Below are 21,443 nucleotides of genomic sequence, written 5' to 3'. Positions count from 1 at the left end.
GCCTTCCCACCCCCTCCAAGCCCTCCGGAGGCAGGAAACAGCTTGTTTCCCTACTTCTGGTGGGCCCAGAATGCCCGAAAATTAGCTGGCCAGCATGCGCATGAACGCCAGAGCTGAGCTGGCGTGCCCACTGATATGGCTACACATGCCATAGGTTCGTCATCACGGCCTTAGAGGCTTGGGGGGGTGGGGATTAGGGGGGAAACAGAAGAGTATTATGTATGCCACCTTGAGATCTTCTATGAAAAGCCAGAATGCTGAATGAACACAAACAGACAAACAAATTTAACATTAGTGGGTAAACTGAAACTTACAAATATTGGATCACATTCATTCTGAAAAGACTGTCTTTAGACTGTTTGTAGAATTAAGACCACTGTGATTTATCTTGGAGTGCTTCTTGACAACTTATGCAACTCAAGCACTTGTTACTCAAATGATGGAACCTTGATTCTGTAACTTCTTCTGAAGTTGCATCCAGCTTGGATATTTTTGGGGCTCCGAAGCCAGTAGTACAGGGCCGAGTTTCAAAACCTGTCGCTACCGGTTTGCTAGTGACACTTCTGTGCATGCATAGAAGCGGGTGGGCGGAGCCTCTCACCACCACCGCTACCAGTTCATCCTATCCGGGACAAACTGGTAGCAACCCACCACTGCAGTAGTGCATTTTTAGGAAGTTGAAGGAAGTGTGTGTGTGTATACAGTCTACATTTTCTAACCTGGTGTCTTAACCATTAGACCATATGTTAGGATATGGTTTGAGACTAACAGGTTGTCCAGGCAATATATGTGTTCTGTGACTTTAATATGAATATGTATTATGTGACTTTAAATTTTACTGCTGATTCATTGTAATGTTGAGTCATGTTGTAATTAGATAATCACTAGTTGTAAACATATTTAAGAAAGGTACTGTAACGTATTCAGTTCATGATATGCTACCATTGTGTGTGGAGTTGCTACAATTGTGTTATCATCGGTGGATGGATCTACTACCATCGTGGTTTGTTACCAGAGTGAACTTGTTATTCTAACCAACTACCGTTTGTATGGTAAGAAGATTGTTGTATCACTGGACTGATTTAACTGGCAAAGACCTGGATTGTTTAAAGACTATGAGATTGTTTTTTCACTATAAAGTAAACTTTTGATAAACCAGTTTGCACATCTCTTATTCATTGCTCTCAGCAATGTTTCTCTGTGTTCTACACTCTGCTGGTTGGTAACACAACAATATCCTTAACACCATACATGGGCTGGGGAATTCTAGGAATTGATGTTCACACAAATTGCTGAAATTGAAAAACATTGACGCAGAAGGTTGTTTTAAATAATATGAAATTAGTTCCCTTTGATATTAGACTGAGGTTAATTGGTAACAAGTGTTTTTGTTCAAACACAATAGTATGTGCAATCTGGAGATCCTTCTAGACTCCTGCTTGCTTATCAACTTCTGGTTTATAAATAAGTGGCAGTCATGGCTAAGAAAGTTCTTGCACTAGACTTCATCTAGTGTGCTAACTACATCTGTTCCTGGATTTGTCAAGCTTGCTTACAGTCACTCACACTTTTGTCACTTCCAGACTGGACTACTGCAATGCCTCTACATAGGGCTGCTCCTAAAGACTAATGAGATATTTCAGCTGGTGTAGAATGTGGCAATACAGGCAGTTATATGCAGTCCTAGGGCAGTGCATTTTACACCTCTGCTCCATGGACTGTATTGAGCTACGGTGGCGCAGTGGTTAGAGTGCAGTACTGCAGGCTACTTCTGCTGATTACCGGCTGCCTGCAATTTGGCAGTTCAAATCTCACCAGGCTCAATGTTGACTCAGCCTTCCATCCTTTAGAGGTGGGTAAAATGAGGACCCAAATTGTTGGGGGCAATATGCTGACTCTGTAAACTGCTTAGAGAGGGCTGTAAAGCACTGTAAAGCAGTATATAAGTCTAAGTGCTATTGCTATTGGTTGCCAGTTTGTTTCTGGATCCAGTTCAAGGTGTTGGTTTTAATCTTTAAAGTCTTTAATAGCATTAGACTCGGTTATCTGAGAGGCCATCTTTCAATGGTACCCCATATCTTGCAGGGAAGACATGTTATCAGCTAGGGAGTTACATCTGGTGGGTCCCAGGAGATGTGCTTTCTCTGCTGTGGCACCTGCACCTGCCTTACGGAACTTTATTCCCCCTGAAATAAGATTGAAAATTAGCTCCATCCCTTTTCACTTTTAGTAAGTCCTCAAGACCTGGTTATGCTGCCAGGCCTGGGGCTCTAAGAAGATTGGAGATCTGTCCTGATGGCTCTGTTGCTGAGGGAGCCATTTTTAATCTTACCCTCGCCTAGGGTTAGTATTTTTGTTTTGATGTTATGTACTATGTGACTTTTTATATTTTTTTATTTATTGTTGTACCCTGTTCAGAGTTCCCTTTGGGAAATGGAAGACGATATCAATTTGATTAAATAAATAACTAAATGACAATTTTCTTATTATAGGAATATAATTCAAGAATTAAAACAATAATTCATATAGTTTCAGTTTGTCATACCATTGCCACATTATGGATTCAACATTTCTTGTCTATATTCTAAGCTGGATGGTTGGCAGCAGACTTTCAATGAATCTGGTCATTTTTTATAAAATTCTTTTTAGTATATAAGAAGTATATCTTTTTAATATAAGATTAAAATCATCACCATCAATAAAAAAGGAAATTATATAATTTCCTTTTTTATTGATGGTGATGATTTTAATCTTACATTATAATGTTAAAATTACCATGAATGTATTTCCTGTTAATTATATAAAGATAGATCTCAATCAGAATAGAGCTGGAACAGACCTTAAATTTCTTCTAATCCAACCCCCTGCGCAAGCAGGAGACCCTATACAATCTGAGACAAGTGGCTGTGTCCAGGCTCTTTTTAAAAACCTCCAATGATGAAGCACCCACAACTTCTGAAGGCAAACTGTTCCACTGGTTAATTGTTCTCACTGTTAAGAAGTTTCTCCTTAATTCCAGGTTGCTTCTCTCCTTGCTTAGTTTACATCCATTATTTCTTGTCTTGCTTTGTTGTGCTTTGGAAAATAAGTTGACCCCCTCTTCTTTGTGGCAGTCCCTCAAATACTGGAATACTACTTTCATGTCACCCCTAGTCCTTCTTTTCTCTAGACTAGCCATACCCAGTTCCTACATCCTTCTTCATATGTTTTAGTCTCCAGACCTTTAATCATCCTAATTGTTCTTCTCTGCACTTTTCTCAAAGTCTCAACATATTTTTTTTGTAATGTGGTGACCAAAACTGGATGATAGCTAGCTAGCTAGCTAGACAATACAGGACAATCCTATGAGGTGATGAGCAATGACAGGAACAAGTAGTTGCCAGAGATAAGGGGATAATGAAGAATACATACATTTTCTATTCCAATGCTTCCTTATACTGTGTATATATTTAGCCTCATTAACATGAAACAGTAATAGTGGACCAAATAATGCTTAATTGACAATTCTCGAAGTTGCGCAATCAAGTCTTCAAAAGAATGGATATGTTATATGCCTGGGATCTCCAAACTGAAACATGGGATACCAGTGTGCCCAAGAAAACCTCTTTTGATGCCATCCCTACCTTACCCAATTTTAAATTGCTTAGAAAGACAAATTTCAAAATGTGACCTCTATGTTATTTTAAAAAATAAAATAGTATATTCTGACAATTAAATGCTTTTCTTTTCTTGAATATTCATAACATATTTTCAAAACATCAGATGTGCCCATTTGTCTCCTCCCATCAAACTGGGAGCCCCTTACAATTGCTATAGGATTATTTATGTTTTATTCTATGCCAAATTAAGTTTTAAATCTGATAAAAGCAGATAATTGAGGTATCTGTTTCCATATGGGCTAGGTTTAGATTTTCTCCTCACATTTACCACATTTACCTCCAATTTTATAGGATTTTCATCAGGATAAAATGCAAGGGCATCAGATCAAGCGTTCTTAATTCAATGAAGAAAGGATGGATCATGAATACAGCAGAAAGGACGAAAGCAAAACATAAATCTCACAAGACATAGCTACAATTCTATTCTCATTTGATTATTTAAAATATTTTCTCTACATAAACTTTGCCTATGTGTGCATGTGTGTTCACATGCATGTCCATATATGTATGTGAATTCTTTTAATTTGGATAAAGTATCTATTATTAGAAGCAAATTTCCACATGATCACGTTATTATAATAACAACTGCCCATGCCAATCATAAAGGAGATGTGCCAACATAAATGTTCTGTGATCAATTAAATAAGCCATCTTGGCCTGGCTCCTGTTGATTTTGCATACTGGCATGGGTCCCACATTAACACATGTAACTTCATTAAAATGCCACTTTTCATTTGAATGCCTTGCTTTATAAGCTAGATAGCAAAACTGGCACTCAGAGAATGAAACATTAATTAGCACTTCATAAATTGGCATGTCTTACTTCTATGCTGTTCGGTGTGGTGTTGTATAGCTTTTATGTAGTTAAGAAAGTGAAGCCAATGTGTACATTTAATATGAACAATTTTTATCAATGTTAATGATATTGAACAACGTAATATTTTTTTAGATCCATTCCTTCCCGTGCACACACAAGCATCCTACTTCTTCCTGAGATGTGAGACCTCATGAATTCAGGTTAATGTCTGAAAAGGACTACTGAAGTGCATTTCACTCCCCCACATATTCTAAGCACACATGATTGCCAGAATAGCACTATTCATAGGCAAAGGAATATGAGAGAAACCACTCAAAACAATGAGGTATAGAACTGAGAACATAGGGCAGAAGCACATATATAGGACATGGGAATGGAGTTTATTAAACAAATTTATATGACTGCCCAACTCACACATGGTGACAATGGGCAGGTGATAGCATTAAAAATTCCACTACATGAAACACCAAGAACAATAATCCTATCACCATCGCCATGGTGGCAACAGATACAATCACATCAGCTTAGTTAATTGGCTCTCTATCAGCTTGGTTAATATGTTGCTTAAGGTTTCATGAAAATACTCTAAGAAGCCTGTCCTTCAGGTACATTGTTGATCTCTCAGTCTGCTTTCCAAAAGAAGCCCCCCCCCACAATCCATAAAACTAATTACCAGTCACAAAATAACATTTGTCTGGTTTGAAATACCCATAGAGGGGATTATCCCTCCCATCTCCAGTTTCTCCTATCACAAAAATTGCAGAGGCTGCCAGGAAATAAGTTAGTACATTGTTTGTTGTAGAAGCAGCTCATTTTTCCCCATGCTGCATGATGAAGGCTATGGCAGGGAAGTGAAGCAGGAGGCAGACAGGCCCCAATAGGATATAAGTAACTAGTTTCTGATTCATGCTTTAGTTTTCTTAATGTTCTTTTTTTTTTTTTAATGAAATATGAACAAATAGCAATTCTGCTTCCTTTTTCAGGAAAGCTACATTTGGCTTTCTGTGGATCTTTTCTTGTCTTTAAATATGACCCAGATGAAGATATGCAGCAGTCTAGTCCTTAAAGCCAATATTATTGTTACTCTATTTTGTTTAAACATATCCACGACTCGTTATTTAAAACAGCCAACAAATCTTACCATTAATTATTTGCTGGTTTTAGAAATCAATCTGAGAAGCTATGTAGCTATTCACAGTAGCCCTGGTGAGATCAAACCAAAGAAAGGCTCACAATGGCATTCCTTTAACTTGACATTATTATCTCTCTATTCACTAAATGTTTTTAAAACCATATTTTGCAGAATCTGAACTACAGAGCAGTTCTTTGTTGCCTACCTGATTATTCACAGAAAGAAAGAAAGAAAGAAAGAAAGAAAGAAAGAAAGAAAGAAAGAAAGAAAGAAAGAAAGAGAAAGATGCAGCATTTTGAGAAATAATAAAAGAATAAAGACTGAGACAACACCGCAGATCAATATTTCTGCCATATTTTTCTGTTATAAAGGCTACCAACATCATAATTTCCAGAACTGATAAGAAAATGGGAAGCTGCTTGGAATATGCATAATGTTTTGGATTTGATTCCAAAAACACTATTAGTTTGAAACATCTTACTATAAATGTAGAACATTTGGTTTAAATGTAGCATAGACTGTTTTGAATATTTGGGACATGCTGTGAACTCAAAGCATAAATACTATGCTATGTGCATCTTTCTAATTTTGTGAATTTATGTTTGCCAATTCCAGTTTAAATTAATTGCAGAAATTTCTTTCTGTGATAAATATGCGAATGAATGTGTATGAATATGTGTATTTGTGTGTATGTATGTATGTATGTGTGTGTGTGTATATATATATATATATATATATATATATCTACCTACCTACCTACCTACCAGAAGAGAAAGGGAAGAGAGAAACTAGACAGAAATGAAAAGATATTATTGACCATGCGAGGAAAAAAGAGAGAGAAGTTCTACAGGTAATCCTTGACTTATGACCACAACTGAGCCAAAGATTTCTGTTGCTAAGTGAGACATTTGTTAAGTGAATTTTGCGCTATTTTACAACCCTTCTTGCCACAGTTGTTAATTGAATTACTGCAGTTGTTAATAACAAGTATTAAGTGAACCTGGTTTCTCCATTGACTTTGCATGTCAGAAGGTTACAAAAGGTGATCACATGACCCCAGGACACTACACCCATCATAAATATGAGTCAGTTGTCAAAGGTCTGAATTTCCCCCCCTAAAAGAGACTGAAAATTTGGGTGCATCTTATACTCTGAATGTAACTTTTTCGAAGCTTTTTTTCAGCTCTAACGAGGCACTAGCGAGTGAAGCAATCTTCCCTGCACTTTGCCTGCTCCCTCCGACTCTCAGCTGTGTTTTAGAAGCTTTTTTTCAGCCCTAACGAGGCGCTAGTGATCTTCTGCGCACTTTGTGCCTGCGCTCCCTCCAGCTCTCAGATGTGCTTTAGAAGCTTTTTTTCAGCCCTAGCAATCTCTGTGCTTTGCCTGCTTTTCTCATTGCTGCTCCTTCTCAGCTGTGCTTTAGAAGCTGTTTTTTATCCCCAAGCAGGGGATAAAAAGCACGCGGGTGCTCAAAACCAGCAAACTAATGTGCTGAAGCTCACCAGGCTAAGGACGCTAGCCAGATGAATACCTGGTAGGCAGATTTTTTTTCCCTATTTTCCTCCCCAAAAACTAAGCTGTGTCTTATACTCTGGTGCATCTTATACTTATAAAAATATGGTACATACAAAAATAAATATTTTAAATCATACACATATTAAGCATGTACAGTATGTTATCTTAGTTTTAGGAAATGAAATGAATTCTACTTGGTAAGGAGAATGCAGCCCAAGGAACATTCATTATCCTATTCCCTTAATTCAAACATAAACAACTTTTTTGCAGCTGGCCACTCTTGACTTTCAGGTAGTAGGCAATGTAGAATAAAGGCATGGTCTAGGCCAAGAGAAAAACTACATAGGATTTAATTTAATTTAAAATTAACTAAATACATTTAAATATAATATCTGATTATTATTCAGTAATAAAACTATTGGAGATTGCATGTAGTTTCAAAGCTTGTTTATATAACTCTGAACTAATTCATGTTATGTTTATATATTCACATTTCCTACATATCTACAATCAACCTGCATAAGTATGATTGTACTTCTAAACTTATCTGCTAATTGTAACTTCAATTCTAACCCTAATTTACCATGGAGTAAACATCTTTGAACTGAGTGGGACATTATTTTCAATTCGAGTTGTTTAGATTATGCCACATGAGTATGCAAAATAAATCATTCTTAGTTTGTATATTTACATCCATTGTAATATCTTACAAGTGATAGGACTCCTGCAAATCTCATACAATAAATGCCATAATGGGAAAAATTGAACTTTATCTGTATTTGTTTCTTCTGTTCATATAATAAGGAGAAGCCACTTGAATATTGGATCCATAAATTGTACCCATATATCTACCTCTAATTCAGTTAAACACTGATCTAAAGTAACAGTTTGGCAAAGTAACATTATTCTACTGCAAGGATTCACTTACTACAATATAAGAACTGGATTCTAAAACCATACAATTTTTTTAAAAATAAGCTGTTAGAACTAAGTATTTCAGCATCTATTTGTAAATTCTAGCTATAGAAGTAATAGCAAATTGACTATGTAGTTAATATTATTTTTATATAGAAAAAAACGCTGTGTTTTGAAATAAATGCATGCATATATTTTTGAACAAATGTAGTTTTTTTTTTCCTGTCTGACCATAAATTACAATCTCAGATGGGAGTTGTCTATGATGCTGGGTTCTATTTAGTAAAAAGATTATAAAATGATGCATTAAGAGACTCAGAACTACTAAGAAGAAGAAAGCAAATAATTGTTGACCTTCTATATAAAATTAAGCTATTAATAACAAATCTATTAAGATACTTACAAGTATCATTTAGTAAAAATATCATTTAGTTTCTCTTTTCACAAACATGGAGTTAGCTTAAAATGTTGTTTGATGTACAGAGTAAACAGAAACAAAGTCAGATGACAGAAGGCACATCCTTAGAGAATACAATATCAGCATATGTGGCATATGCTATTTGTGTGCTATTTTATGACCAATGCCACTATGGTTATTTTTTTATGAATATTTCATAAGATGAAATGATAATTTGATCACCAAAATTACTGTCAAAATCTGATGAGGTGCAGGAGAAATTGCACACTGAGCAGTGATTTGGGCACTTGGTGGGGAGTTCATCAGATCATTCTAACATGTGACTAGTGTAATGTATATTCATAGTTCCTGAGGATATAAGCTATTGGGAGATCACATGGGTGGGAAGGGGGAGTCTGTCTGTCTCTGAGCAAAACAAGATTAATCTACAGTTTGATTGCATCACTGCAGAAATGCAGGAAACAAGTCTCCCTCAAACAAAACTCCAAGCATGATCCACAGAAGATTCTAGCTACCAGGTCTGACTTGTAAACATCTGAATGAGCACCAGATAGCAGAAATGAGTTTGTTAATCTAGTTTTGCAGCCCAGAACTGGCCAGCTTGCTTTCTTTCCAGTATGATACATATGCAACACTTAACAGGTTAAAACAAATGTTAGTAAATCATTCCAAACAGCTTGCTTTTCTAAAGTGCAACGAAACCCAGGATAGTAGCATAGGCATCCTAGAAGTCTAGAGTTTGAAAGCCTGAGATACCCAGTCATGTTACTTACAAGGCTGAAGTGGTGACATCATGAAGGTGCTTTTGCCTTTTCCTCAGCAGCTCATTCTTCCACAAGGAAAGCCATAATGTGACTGAGAAACTTGAGTTTAGATATATAAAGATCCTTCCTTGGTTGAAAAGATGGAAAGAAGAAAAGAGCATCCTGTTACTTTATGGAAAATTATATATACACAGAAATATGCACAGCATTTATTATCTATGGATTCATAAAAATAAACAGAAAATAATCTCAAAGAAATTTGGTATCGCTATGTGTGATATATGACAGTATATTCTAATACCAATCAGGAATGAATGAGCGGCTGAGAAGATTTAGATGTAAAGATACCTTATGCAGCCTGAAAGGTTTCATTTTTGCCATTTTCTAAACACAGAAAAATGCATCCCTCCAATTCAGAATATTGAATGTCTTATGGAAAGTGAAAGGTCATTTGTAACTGTCCAAAGGATTGATGGAGTTGAGATACCTCCTTGACCTTCACCCTGCACTCATAAAGAACGGTCTCAGATGACAGAGCATCAGGCAAATTTTCAGAAAATGTCTTTTCTTATTTTTATACTGTGTAGTGGACTTGTTACCTGATATTTTTCATAATTGTATGTCAGGATTTAATTATTGTATGGCTTCCCTCATTAAAAGTACCCTGCCAAGTAATACTGTTAAGCTACAATTGTCAACTATTTCTTTTCTTATTTCTTGCTACTGTATTCCATCTTAGTGTTCTGGAATAATTGCTTGGATACCCACAAAAGCAACGTCAAGGTCAAATCTTACAAACACAGAAAATTCTTTTCCAATTAATTACTCTCTGTTAGAATACATGTTTTATAAATCAGTGAGATGTTTCAAAAATCTGTGGTGTAATTGTCATGTAGAACAACTAGAAAGAACTTCAGTTGAGATGTTAAAAAAACGTTAAACTTTCACAAGGCTTGTGAGAAGCAAGCTGTGTATTGTATATTGATCGTTGTCCCATTTTTCAATTATGTAACAGTTCAGTGGAAAGAAATGCAATACATATTGCCAACCATATAAGTTGAAAGTAAGGAAAAATTACTCTCTGAAAATTCCTCCTGTCACAATCCCACTTCTTTCTCTTGGTGAGAGCAAAACTGTAACAGATAATTGCAGTGCTTGGTTATAAACAAAAATTCTTAATATATAACAGACAAAGGTAAACATCCAAATATTAATAGTACATCCAATAAATACAACTCAACAGGCAAAATTCAAACTAATTTCTTTTCCAAAAATATATCATTTACTTTTTCTTTACAGAGTAGATTGTATTATTTCAGGAAGAGAGATCAGAAACCCCTTCCCACATTTAAAAACAGACTGATGTGACTGATTTTAGATCTCCTTTTCTACCTTCAGAGAAAGTTCTAAAACCTTCAACTCTCTAAGATTGAGGTACCAATGTTGGAAAAGAGGGGGGGAAAGGCAGCCTGGGGATCATGAGATGGACAAATAAGTGGAGAAAGTGGATTCACATGATCCTAAGATTTTTCATTTCTCAGTCATGCCCTGATTCACAAAAACTTTTAGATCTGTCAGGGGTGTCCAGAAAGTAAAGTGAAAAGTAAAAGAAAGTAAGATGACAGTTATGAAAATTCAATCAAAGCCATCCATTTTCATGAATATACATGTGACTTTCTTGAGCAAGCTCTGCAAATGCAACACAGTCTAAGTCTTCCTTATAATTGTTAATGATATCCCTTCCTCCGAATAAGGGTGTGATAGAGAAAAAAATAATGTTCCTTACCAATACCATTTAGACATATATACTGCTTCACAGTGCTTTAAAGCTCTCTCTAAGTGGTTTACAGAGTCAGCATATTGCACCCAGTAATCTGGGTCCTCATTTTACCCACCTTGGAAGGATGGAAGACTGAGCCGGTGAGATTTGAACTGCCGAACTGCAGCTAGCAGTCAGCTGAAGTAGCCTGCAGTACTGCACCACCTCAGCTCCTTGTACCCTTCTGTCTTATTGGAACTAATCCAGATGTCTTCCAACCCTCCCAAGTTGACATTTAGATGTAGCAGATGACTCCTCACCTCAGCAACTCTCTTCCCTCCTGGGGCTCTTGGACCCTACACATCTCTCCACTTTGCTCAGCTGAGGTATCCCATCAGCCTCACACTCTTTCCTACCTTGTCTTGATGTCCGTGACATTCTAGATTGGAGCTGGGGACAGGTTTCTTCATATCGGTGAAAGTTTGCAATTTGAAAATTCCTAAGTAATCTCTGTATAAATAAGATCTTAGAAATCACGGCTATTATTTTCTCAGTTAAGGACACATTTCTTTGTCTGTGAAGCACCCAATCACCCACTGGAGATGGCCTGTAAGAAAGTAAAGGACTCCAGCCTGAAGGAGCATTAGAAACAGCTCTAGTTTTAAACCGCAACAGGAAAACAGATAGAGTGATTAAATTTGTGGTGGAAGTGACATGGGAAAAAGTGGACGTCATAATTTATGTCTTCAGAAAGTGGTTGCTACTTCATTTTGACAATAGGATCACTAGAATGGATGAGCCCCAAGTCTTGTATTGTCCAACTTCAGACATTAGGCAAAGACCTAGTTCTCTGGAGAAGGCTGTAATGCTGGGAAAGGTAGAAGGAAAAAAAAGAAGAGGATGATCAGGACTGTTGGAAGTCCTGAAAGGCCAGGTTATGAGTAAGTTGTTATTTAGAAAAATCTAGCCATGTGGTTGATAGGGGTCAACAATGACTTTATTTATTTATTTCTTTATTTAATTTATATACCACCCTTCTCCCAAAGGGACTCAGGGAACTTGATGGCATGTAATCAATCAATCTTGTATGCAGCACATTTTTGGTTTGGTTTGTGCCTTTGAGTCAGTCTTGATTCCTGGTAACTGCATTGCTAAGTCCCTGCAGTTTTGTTGCCAAGATTTTTAGAATAGGTTTGCCACTGCTTCTTCCTAGGAGGCTAAGAGAAGTGACTATAACAAGATCACCCAGCTGGCTTTGTGCCAAAGGTGGGAGTAGAATTGTTGGTAACCACTACCTCAAACTGGTTCTCCACTCAGAACAATACATAAACTTTATTGTAATTTCTTTTCCAGTTCAGATTAAATTTGTAAGTCATTCCAGTTTCCTGAAATATTCATAAAAAATTGATATAAAATAATTTTATCCTTAACCAAAGGCCAACAGGGTAGAACACAAAGATTATCTGAATCCTTTTTGTAAGAATTAAAATAGACTGTAAAAATATGAACCAATAACCAATTTATTATTGATACCAGTTACTGTTATGGCATCATTCTGCTGATGCCATTAATATCAGCCTTTAGGGAAAACAAAACAGCAACAAAAAAGTGGAATCTAATACTGAATATAGTGCTTTGGTGTGCATTACAGTGGGTGAGTGGATTTGATTGCAAGGTTTTAATGTACAGTTTTTCAGCAACGGTGGGCAAGTGTTTTGATTTAAAGAATACTTGAAATGTTTTGCCACTGGCAATGACATCAGTTAATAACTTTCACACACAGGAATAAACTCCTGAAAGGTCTGAATGTTATCAAATTTATGATTTTGGGCACTGATGTTAGAAATGCTTGTGCATGTATATAATCAAAGTCGCATTTATTTCTACTGTTTGTGATATATATTTATTTAAATATTTTAATCAACAGGCATGCCAACCCTACGCCACAACTATTTTAAGGACAGTTTCAGTATGTTTCATTATCAAACAGAGACACAATTCCCCATTTCATGCATTGACAGCAACAAAATTGAACTTTCCTATAGAGCAGATGTTACCAATGCTTGTCCACTTTCTTTTTCCAAAACATATCTTCAGCCATTGTTAATAGGAAGTTTCCATAATGTTAAAGGCAACAAGATTCACCTGCTCCCCTCCAATTGAAAGTCAAAGGCCATAGACCTTCAGACTTCTTCCATGCTTTCTTCTTGGCACTCCCAGTCACAAAAGGCAGATTCTCACTTGATAATACTTCAGCAATACAGATTGATTTAATTTACTAACAAAAATGTGATATACAGTATTCTAAAAAGTAATCAATAATTAACTCTAGTTGATTTCCAGTTACTAAAAGTCTCCAACTTGGTGACTACTAACATAAACACAAGATCTGCTCTACAGTTAACAGTAGAACAAATTAGTGGACTACTGAAGTTAGCAAAGTAGACTGCATTGTTTGATACTATTTTAAGGCAATATTGATATTTGTTTAAAAATCTGTAAGTATAATACCAGCACAGTTGCCAAACTTTGCACTTTGCACAAACTTTGCACAAACTTTGAAAAAAAGCAATTTCTATATTGCTTTTTTATTTGGAGAGTGGATCACCTACAAATTGAAACAGGATGGGGACAAGGAACACAACTTTGCTTTGGTTTCAGATAGGCCAGTAGTAGTAAAGAGCCTATTCAACTCTTCAAACAAGGCAGCAGCATCTGACTAGAGACAATTCTGAGAACTGCAAAGTCTCATGTGAAAGCATTCTTAAATGAATAAAAATAAAAATAAAAAAATAAAACAAATCCCATTGTAATTGTCTCATTTATTGAATACTAGCACGGAGTGAATTGTCTATGCCAATTGATTTTAGGATACCAAACTTACCATACTGGCTTCATAACAAGATCAATAGTACTGAATCCAGTTAGCGCTACTACTAATTCCAGTACTAATAATTATTTCTCCTTCTCTTCCTCCTCCTCTTCCTCCTCCTCTTCTTCTTCCTCTTCCTCTGTTTCTTCTTTTGATTAATGATAAACTAAGGTTTCACATTTAATGTTTATTTGTTCTCTTTCTGAATGTTAGATACCTATGGGTGCTCACTATTTATACAGACATATACATTCATCTAAAGGGACATGGTGGCTCAGTGACTAAGATGCTGAGCTGGTCAATCGAAAGGTCGGCAGTTCAGCAGTTCAAATCCCTAGTGCCGCATAACGGGGTGAGTTCCCATTACTTGTCCCAGCTTCTGCCAACCTAGCAGTTCGAAAGCATGTTAAAAATGCAAGTAGAAAAATAGGGACCATCTTTGGCGGGAAGGTAACAGTATTCCATGCGCCTTTGCCATTTAGTCATGTCAGCCACATATGACCACAGAGACGTCTTCGGACAGCGCTGGCTCTTTGACTTTGAAGACATCTTCGAGATGAACACCGCCCCCTAGAGTCAGGAATGACTAGCACATATTTGTGAGGAGAACCTTTATCTTTACCTATACATTCATACTGAATATTTATATTTCACTGCATATATATTGATGGATGAATATGATGAAACTAAAAAATTATTCATTCTACAGTTTTTGCAATCAGGGTTAACCCTATCCATGACTCTTACTGGATGCTATTATAAAGCTTCATGTGACATTTGGCATACATCATCCTTCTGAAGGTTACTGTTTTGGCAAATTTCATTCTGTTCTGCCAAATAAAGGAGAAAAAAATAAGTTCCAGCAATTTTTAATCTGTAATGACCATGAAGAAGGGAAACATTTTATTGTAATTTGATTGTTGTGAGCTGCTCAGTGTGGTTGAGAGTTGGACAGCATGCAAGTTTAATAAATTATTATTTGGACATTTGAATTTCTGGGTGAAGATTTAGATTTGGATCCAGAATCAAAAGTGGGCTTTTTTTCAGAATGTAAAATCACAGTGCAAATTCCTGTTATGCAATTCTGTGTAGAGGAACAAGGATCTATGTAAGAATTTGATAGCTGGACAAATAAGAACTATGGAGAATAGATGGACCTTTTGCAGATCTTCACAATGAATTTATTTCCTATATGACTGATCTTCTGGAACAGGCTATCTGGTTACTGATTAAGTCCATCTTTAAAAACAAGAATCCTTCCAAAAGAAAAGGGCATTCAGTTAACAAAAAAATAGAAGATTAATACTTCTTGGTTCTTAACGCTCACAAGTATTAATGCCCTACATTTTTATCATCAGCTAATATCTGTTCATGATGGAAGGATACATGCTGCACTTTAATCAGCAGATCATCACTAAAAGGGCTGTTTCTTATGATTTCATGCAAATTGTCTTAGCCTATCAACAATTTTGTTTGTAGACAAATCTAGAAAGAGAGAAAACTTAATGGGTTCTTTTTCTCATTTCATCCCATTTTGCTTTGGAAATCACCTAATTTCCAAATCTCCATAATAACTGAGCTGAAGGTTAGACCAAGAACGTTTAGCAGTTATATCACCAACCCTACTTAATTTCTTCTTTTATTAAGAATAGGTAGCCTGTGGACCATTCCTTACAAAATGACCAGGCTGGGAAAGTACAGAGTGAAAGAGATATCTATAAAGGAAGATAGCGATAGTTTCATCATAACATATGCCCAAGAATCATTTTTTTAAAAAAATGCAAAGCCATCCTGACAATTAGATATAAGCATTTTTCCACATAGAGAAGAAAACTTCTTGATAACAGAATAGATTTTCTTTGATTAATTTATTAGATATCTTATTAGCTGCAAAATTTACTGCAATATCTGATACAGATGGTTACTACAATCCTTCTTCCTGAGATCTAGTATGCATACAATAGTCTATTTTCACATAGTCTACACAAAACAGAAGCACTCATTGCGTGAAATTTAAAAAAAAAATTAAAAAATATTTTTAAAGATATTTATAGTTTTTGTTTGCCGAAGAACAAATATGATTACAAACTGGTTTCCAAATGAGAGTATGATTCATCAATAAAACTAAAAAAAAATACAATTCAGCTCATATTAAACTGTGTGTAGCTGAATATATTTCATGGAAAGAGAAATGGCTTCTTTGGGGATAGTAAAGCTGTAATTCTGTATTCTCTGATTTAGGAGTAAGTCTTCATGACCTCTATCAGATTAACTTTTTACTAAACTTGTACAGGCTTGTATTGTAGGCTAACTTTCATGTGAACCGCTCTCTATATTTGATATTGTACTAAGTAAAATAGTCAGGCTCTACAGCACAAATATTTTGACTTGAATGAGTTAATGTTCTCATCGCTTTTCTAACCCGTTGTCTTTTTCTTAAACAGGTACACGACTCTTGGTAAACTTTCTCTGCTTTCAAAGACAAACATAACCAATAATTTCTGTAAAGGTCTTGAGCCCTTGGAACATCTGTTTTTAGTTTACTATAAAAACGGTGTCTCTGATCTCATGTGTTGAACTACTGTATGTTTGCCACTGTCTATTTCCTGTGAAAAAATACACTGAACAATAATAGCTTTTGTTCCTAACCTTGCAGCCACAAAAGCAGCTGAACAAATATCTTTCCTGCTTTCATTTGGAATAATTTATGCCATGTATGTGTTTGCCCAGGGTCATTTGGCTTATTGGATGTTTCATCATTTAAAAATCAAATCTTTGGACTAAGAACTACTGAAACCTTCAGTCTAATAGGTTCCTCATGCTAATAGCCAGTCTATTAATATAAGTTCTTTCTAAGTACTACTTCCCATTATATTTAACAATGAATTAGCATTATAGAGAAAGTGCAATGCTAATTACAATGGTAACAATTATATGTGTGAGAGTGTGTATATATTGCAACAGCCCCTCCTTCTAGTTATAGTTTCCATGAAAATTCCTTCTTTTTTCTATGCTTATTTATGTAAACAATTTTGTCTGCTCAAAGCTGTAAGAAAACTTGCACAAGAATGTTTTGAATTTTACATAAGCTTCAAAGCGAAAATTATTTTATGTGTCTTTAATATATTAAAAATAGAACTACATACCCTTTCTTTAAAAAAAAAAACCCTACAAATCATCATTTAATAAAAACTGCTGCGAAATCACTATTATAAGATGTATCCATATCTTTTTGTTAGAAATAAATTACACGGAGTTCATTGAGCTTACTCCCAGGAAAGTCCATTTGGAATTTCAGCTTTTTATAGACCAGACTAATAGACCAGAGAAATTAATGGAACTGTATGCATTTGAAGACCACACCATTACATGCAAATAAATAATTTAACAGCTCAATCTAATACAGGCTCATTAATTTAGTGTGTTGACCTAGTGTGTCCAGGGGAGGTGGGGACTAATAATAAGGATTTTTTCCCTCTTCCTTTATCTTTCTGACGGTGACTTAATTCAATGCATTTGGACCAGATGTGCATAACCTGAAACCTTAGGTCTGAATTCATTGTTCAAAAACTTGGCATTGTTCTCCCAAGCATAATGGGTTAGTTACCATGTTGTCAAAAGGGAGTATTATTAAATTCTTAATTGGAGTATAGCAATTCTTAATTTTAATTAATTAGAAATTAAAGCAAACAGCGTTGTCCTGAGTTTATTCAATATCTTTCCACAGAGTCACCAGTGCACAAGTCAAAAAACATAATATCAGTGGTAGCAAGAGGAATCTGCAAGCTGAGTAAAAAAAAAAAAGTCAAGATAGTAGCTTCAACTAAGTGATTGAAGCTCTGCCCATTTTTTATAAGCATCACACACAAGATGCACATAAAAAAACAGATGGAACATCAATTTCACCGTCATAGCCATCATATCAACCTTTTTGATTGCACCCTGCAGACATCCTTGTATAGTATGCAGCACAGAAAATTTGGTGCAGTCTTGATTTAGACAAAGTCTTAGCTGCATGGCAAACATCATGCATTCTTGCCTTTTCTGTACTGTAGTACTGCATTACATGCAGTCATCACTAGATAATAAAAATAGCCCTTACTTGTTCTTATCACATTAATGTTAGAGATTAAGAATGAGTTTTGCTTCACAAATATTTTCATCAAAATAGAAGAAGGCAGAAATTATAAAACGAATTTGATTTAACTATGTGGTATCACTCAAAATCAATGGGTTTTGTTTGTTTATTTGTTTTTGTTTTGTTTCAAAGAGAGAAGACAAAAATACCAGATATTTGTTGCCAAAAAGAAGGATTTAGCATTACTCGGTCTTTTCTCTTCTTTGGGTGGAAAAAGCCATGAGTTTTTATGGTTTGGTTTTTGGAGACTAGAGAGTAATATTGCACTAAAAACCTAACATAATGGTTACAAACAATAACAAAGAATGCTTATAATTTAAAGAAGGAAAGAAAATGGAGAACATTTTTTGGTGGAAAGCAACGTGTTTTTTTTTGTTTATTTTACAATTGCATGTGAAATGATAGGGATGAACCTGAAGAAAGTTGAGAGGAACATTTCTATAAAAAAACCATAGCAATACATTAAAGATTGGAATTTAAACGAACATTATAATTGTTATGTCCAAGGAAAAAAAAGGATGAAAAGAAAGTTAGAAATGTCATGAGAAAATTAAAAAATGGAAATGCTATAGACTGTGTTCTACTATATAACTGCTAAAACGTTTAAATATGTATGTGGTTTGCTTATGGAGTGGGCATGAAATCTTAAGATGTGAAGATTGCATCAGTGCTTGATTATATGGTTATTATTGTTTCATACAAAGGGAAAGATATCGAGGCCGACTGCAAAAACGACAGGGGGTTAGTTTGTTCAATGTATTTGGAAGATTTTGATTGAAAGGAAATGAGAGGTTACACTGATAAAATGCAGTGTGGTTTTATGCCAGGCAGGGGACATGCACACCAGATTTTTGCTCCTTAGCATAGCATTGAGAAAACTATACTGTGAGAAACATTATTGCATGTTTATTGATTTATAGAAAGCATATGAAGAAGTGGGTAGGGTTGAATTATGGAATATTTTGCATGAATATGGGCTTGAAGGTTGATTGCTGATTGTGGTAACAGGAGAATGTGATGGAAGTAGAGCATGTGTGCGAATAAATGGAATGCTTAGCAAATGGTTCAGTACTGAACAGGAAATAAGACAAAACCACATTATGTTCCTTTGTTATTTAATGTATTTATGGGTAATTCTATAAGGAATGTTTGTGGTGACATTGGAGTTAAGTTGGTTGGGGATATAAACCTTTATATGTTTCTTTATGCTGATGGTGATGTATTGATGGCTAAGAGCCTAAGAAATCTCCAGCAATGTTATACATGATGATGCAATAAAGAGTATAGATCAGAAAATTAATATATTCAAGACTAAGATAGATGTGTTTGAATAGAGGAATATAGATATAGATATATATTCCTCTACACAAACACAACTATCTTAGTCTTTGATATATTGATAGACACACATATGCACATACAGACAGTGTGTTTGTGAGCAGTGTCTCTATCTATCTATCTATCTATCTATCTATCTATCTATCTATCTATCTATCATATATCTATATCTCATATTTGTCTATATCTATCCTACCTACCATTTTATATAACTCAATGCAGTGAACATATCTAACTATAATATTAACAAAAATATGTGGTAGTCATTACAAAAAAGTACATACATATCCAGCAACTTTCCTCCTCCTATTTTCCTCATAACAACTCTGTGAAGTGAGTTGGGCTGAGAGTCCAAGTCATTCAGCCAGATTTCATGGCTAAGATTACAGATTAATAGAGCTGGAAGGCACCTTGGAGGTCTTCTAGTCCAACCTTCTGCTCCAGCAGGGACCCTATAAAATTTTAGTCAAGTAACTGTCCAGTCTCTTCTTAAAAGCCTCGTTATGAAGCACTCACAACTCCTGAAGGCAAGCCTTTCCACCAGTTAATTTTTCTCACTGTTAGGAAGTTTATCCTTAGTTCTAGATTGCTTCTCTCCTTGATTAGTTTCCATCCATTGTTTCTTGTGTTGCCTTCTGGTGCTTTGAAAAATAAGTTGGCCTGCTTTCTAGGCTGGTATCTTAATCACTATGTGAAACTGATTCTATTATTAATATAATTCTTAATTAAAAAATATTTAGGAAGCAAACTAAATTGAAAGAGCAATCTGTCCATAACGCCCAGACTCATAAATGGGCAATTTGCAGAGATTGTGCTACAGGTCCCTTATATGGTTATCCTTGATTATGTATTATTAAAGGTCAATAAGTACACAATCAGTTTGCAAGGCAGGTATCTGTTCTAAAAGTATTATCACTCCTTGAGTAGCTAATGATATTTCTTCAGTTAGTATCTTATCATTTATAAATGAAAACTGGAAGCTAATATAGACAGTCTGTACTGAAATTACATAGATTGCATTCAAGCTAAAAATTCAATAAGTTTGGATATATTTTGTATATGGTGAACAATAGGGACAAGGTTTAATCAAAGAGCAAAATGAATTTTCTAGCCAAGAAGGCTCTAAAATGTTGCTAAGCTGAAAACATGCAATACCTACTTTTCCATTCCTAGCATCATTAATTGCCCAGGAAGCATATATAATCCTGAATTTCCTGCCTCTTTTGCATCAATATATTGTGTAACTCATGCCCATAGTTTAACTATGGGGAAATGCCCATAGTTAAAGTTTTTAATTAATGGTATTAGAAGGACTGTTAGCAGAAGTAAATGTAACATTTGGGAAATTGCCACAATTGGTCATCCCAAATAAATTTGAATTTAGGCTTCAAAAGCTGCAGAAAGCAATTATTTTCACTGTAATTTATTCAACAAATTTAAAAAAAAATATTTGCAAAATCCCAAAAAGGAATAAAGGGATTTTGTTGTGAAAAAAGAAGAAGAAGAAGAGTGTGCCTATTGAGAAGAATCAATGTTTACTGCAAAAAGTGAAAATAGCTATGTACAAGAGTGAACTTCTGACCACTTTGTTATAAGGAAATGGGAGCTAGAAAAGTCAGGTGAAATATAAAAGTAAGTGGAATGCAATGGGTTACTTAGGAATGGTGACTGTTAAAAACAAGAAGAGATAAGGTCAAGGATGAATGGATGCTGAATGAATGTGAAGTGAATAGAGAAGTGAACAGATACTATGAAAAAGGTTACTGAGATAATGTGGTCAGAGAGAATGAATATTGTATGGATTGAAATGCTAAAAAAATATACAAAGAAACAGAGAATCTGTTAAGAAGAAAGGGAAGACTGAGAAATTCATAATTGGAGAGAATTGATGAGAACTGCAAAATGAGAGAACAAAAAAGTTTAAAGAAAAGGCCCAAGAGATGTACATACTTTATGGAAGCAAGAAGAGATTGCAAGGTTGGAACAATATGAAGAAATACAGTCCATAATTTTAACTTTTTTTTAAAAAAAAAATAACTTTTTTCTCTTTTTAACGACCCTGTAATCCCTTTTATCGGGGTTGATGGAGCTGAGTGTTTCCTGGTTGGATGCCCTT

General features: G+C 35.3%; 1 protein-coding gene across 1 annotated transcript in view; it reads right to left on the bottom strand.

Annotated features, from left to right (window-relative positions):
* The window catches only part of LOC117672907 (uncharacterized), a 127,320-nt gene that overhangs the window by 52,158 nt on the left and 53,719 nt on the right, over positions 1 to 21,443 (bottom strand). The window contains exon 5 of the mRNA XM_087888848.1: positions 9,230 to 9,347. The gene's annotated coding sequence lies outside the window, so the exon portion shown is untranslated. The remainder of the gene's footprint in view (positions 1 to 9,229; positions 9,348 to 21,443) is intronic.

This window comes from Pantherophis guttatus, chromosome 3 (assembly GCF_059756535.1).
Source record: "Pantherophis guttatus breed Tessera chromosome 3, ASM5975653v1, whole genome shotgun sequence".
Classification (NCBI taxonomy): domain Eukaryota; kingdom Metazoa; phylum Chordata; class Lepidosauria; order Squamata; family Colubridae; genus Pantherophis; species Pantherophis guttatus.
The sequence above is the reverse complement of the archived record's forward strand: the minus strand, read 5'-3'. Positions and strand labels throughout refer to the sequence as shown.